The 3,667-nt window shown below is 37.0% G+C and overlaps 1 long non-coding RNA gene across 1 annotated transcript; it reads left to right on the plus strand.

Annotated features, from left to right (window-relative positions):
• Positions 1-370: 370 nt before the first annotated feature.
• On the plus strand, positions 371-2,681 carry LOC309503854. Its single transcript, XR_014207895.1, has 3 exons — positions 371-503; positions 597-725; positions 1,216-2,681. It is a non-coding gene; the product is annotated as an uncharacterized lncRNA (long non-coding RNA).
• The last annotated feature ends 986 nt before the right edge of the window (positions 2,682-3,667 follow it).

A 3,667-nucleotide genomic window follows, 5' to 3' on the forward strand; every position in this document is an offset into this window, starting at 1 on the left:
TGTAAAATATGAAATGGTCAATAAGTTATGACAACATATATTTTTACATTGCTTTAACTCATCAAAATTAGTTAGCCATTTTCAACTTAGTTCCAACTCATTTGTCTAAGTCAGTTTAATGTGATATAAGTTGAAATACTTAAACAGTTGATTGTACTTAAAAGTATAAGGCAGCAACTTTTTTTTTACAGTGCAGTTATTTTTTAGAATTAGTGCATTTAGGCTATGATCAATTAGGTGACTGGAAGTTTTAGCATTCACAGCAAGATCAAGTTCAATACGGTTTTCTTGACATGACACAAAACCAAAAAAAGCCCATTTACACACTTTAACTGAAACTCTTTATCTTACAGATAAGCATTTTTTTTTCCCATAAACCAGACATCTCGTTCTGCCAGTATATGTGCTGGGCCTTTAAGGGAAAGTCCAGAAAGGTCACAAACTCCTGACTGAAAAGTCAATGCCGGGAAGCAGTTCCAGCAGGCCAGAACAAAACCATCCTTGTGAGTTCAAATAAACTATGCCAAAAGAATTACAAAGAAGATTTTCCTTGAACAAATTTACTGTTTCTATGACACTGCTATCTCTTATTTCAGTTGTTGGAGAAAAGCCCAAGATTCCGTAGGTTAAGCAATCCAGTGTTCTGGAACATTCAGTCCAAGCCTTCATTATCTGCAAAACACAACTGTCAAACTCTGGAAAGAGAAATAGTTGTAAGGAGAGAGGTGAGACTGCCTTTAGATAGTAGATCGATTTGAATTGAACACATTTTCCTTATGGCACATTATGTTCTAATGGACAAAAAATAGTATCAAATGTTAGCTGATATAATGAAGAGTTCAGATGCAAAAGCCTCTAAGTGCCATCTGAAATTTTCTTCTAGAATATTAATTTTTATCAAGCTTGTATATTTAAGTTCAGTAATTTCACTTAACTGGCAATGAAAATTACCTATTAATTGTCATTTAAGGGAAATTACTAAACTTAAATATACGAGCTTGATAAAAATGATCATTCTAGAAGAAAATTTCAGATGGCACTTAGAGGCTTTTGTATCTGAACTCTTCATATATATATTCATATACATATTAAGGTCTGGTTAGATTAGATGATATGCAAACAATCATTTCTCGTAATCAACAAGTTGGATGCAGGAGAACTGGGCAGGAATAAAGATCTCAGCCATTTTGACAAGGGCCACATTGTTTTGTCAAGGTGACTGGGTCAGAGTGTCTTTGAAACAGCAAGGCTTGTGGGTTGCTCCTGGTCAGCAGTGGAGAGAATTTACCAACAGTGGTCCGAGGAGCGACAAACCAGCAACTGGGTTTTGGGCGCCCAAGGCTCATCATCGATGCACAAGGGCAACAAAGGCTATCCCATCTGGTCTAAGCTGTTATGAATGTGTATACAATTAAAATTAATATAACATATTCATGTCAATTGTTTATGGTATTCTGTCAATCCACTAGGAATAACCCATTTTCAACTACAACTGATTACTGTTTTTGCCGCCTTCATCTTTTGAAGCTTCACCGAGAATGTTTTTCCTTTTTGCCTCTAAAGGCTTCAGGTAGCGTTCAGTTCAGCCACAGTCATAATCACCAGAGAGCAGCTTCAGCATCTTATTACTTAGCTGTTTCGAGGTTGTGGACTTCTGTGATGAGTGATGCGGTGTCCTATAACTCAATTAGAGGATACACAGTCTAAAGATTTTTTTTCTTCGAGAATAATTTTCTATTAATCTGAACAAATACATTGTGAGCTGTCAGACTAGAGAATCCTCATTTAATACCTGAAAAAAAAAACAAAAAAAAACGGACAGGCCCTATAATGAGATTCTCACTCTGTGCTTTTGCAGTCTCAAACCAAACAGCACAGGGTGCCGCTAAGTAACTCTCTAAAAGCATGTAAAAGGATCAAGAGAAATGTGATTAAGTTGGTTCAATATGAATGGATGCTCTAGATGCCATATATGACTGTTTTGCAATTGGCTTGGCTTGCAATTTCATTTTTCACTAATGTTACCTGAATTAACAATGGTATGACCCTGAATGGTCCTTTGTTTTATTGAAATTTCATTTTCAAAATATGGGAACAAATGATTTTTCAGAAAAACAAAAACATTTTAAATATTCAAGATGCATCATATAAATGGCAGTATTCTGTCACAATGTACCATATATCTGTTCCAAGGAAAATATTATCTGTTCTAATTATTGTTGTAGGCCTATTATCGGGTATAGGCAGGACTTAAATCAGACATAGGCCTATGTCACAACTAAATAAAAAGTCCATTTTTAGATTGTGACTATTGTCACGACTTGGCAGACGAACGTAGATTTGAATGGGAGACAAGGTTTAATCCAACAAGCAGGTGAACAGAATGTTACAGCATAGGCGCGTTTCGATTACAGATTTGTGCAAAACTTTTGCGATTTTTTTCTAAATGTCGACAAAAAACTATTGCGAAATGACAGCGTTTCCATTAACCGATGTTATGCGACTAAAACTTCATTTTTTCCTCTCGCGATAAGTAAAGTCATTCCAAAAACCATGGCAACGGACGTTGGCTCTGGGTAGGTTTATGCATAGATATCATATAATAAAGGATAGATGTCTCGTCCGCGCTGCTGGCCAATGGAGGTCGACGTCCGCACACGGCGGCCATCTTGCCACAGGGAGCTCGCTCACTCGTAACATTGTGTTAAAGGGGTGGTTCGGGATTTTTGACATCGGACCTCATTTTTAAGTCAGCCTGGTTGTTATTCATCAGTGGAGACATTTTTTTTTTTTAATTATCCAGTCCTTATATTTGGATAGTTAGCCGATGATAGGCTAGCGCGAGTCAATGGTATATGTGTTAGCCAGCCATTAAAAACCGTTTTACCCACTCCACAGTGCACCAAACGCAAATCCATTATAACACTAGACTATCGATGTATATGTCCGTTGAGAGAATAATGTTAGAAATCAAACTAATTTTTTTTTTTTAAATGTCTCCACTGATGAATAACAACCAGGCTGACTTAAAAATGAGGTCCGATGTCAAAAATCCCGAACCACCCCTTTAATGGTGCATGTACTTTTTAAATAACCATAACTTGCTAAATTTTCTACCGATTTTCAAACGTTTGGTTTGTTATAAACGTCAGAGATGTAGTTATGACACTGCATACTTATCAATAAATATAATATTATATATTTAAACATGTTCAAGCATCCAGAATTATAGCCACGTTAATAAAGTTTGTAAGAAACCAAACCGTTTGTAAATCCGTCAAGATTTCAGCGAGATACTTGGATTTGTTTGCGTGCTGATCACTCACCTTACTTCAGATACCACAGAGCTCGCCAGAAAGCTTCCCTGTGACAAGATGGCCGCCGGTGTGATGCCGTTCGAGACTCCGCCTTAAGACATCTAGCCTTATATGGATATCTATGGGTTTATGTAGCCTACTAATCCCAGCCACTGCACTAGCCATCATTATTCATCGAAGGAGATGTATGTGTGTTTTCCAAGCATTAATGGTAAGAAACGACCCTTATACTTGTGAGCGACACATAGGCCTATGAGGTGTTTCTGGGTGTTTCTCCCTCATATCTGCTTCGATATTGTCGTGTCTTTTAAATAATGACTCTGGATTCGAACTGTATGAACGTGTTTACT

The sequence above is a fragment of the Leuciscus leuciscus genome (genome assembly GCF_965113295.1).
Source record: "Leuciscus leuciscus genome assembly, chromosome: 7".
Lineage (NCBI taxonomy): Eukaryota > Metazoa > Chordata > Actinopteri > Cypriniformes > Leuciscidae > Leuciscus > Leuciscus leuciscus.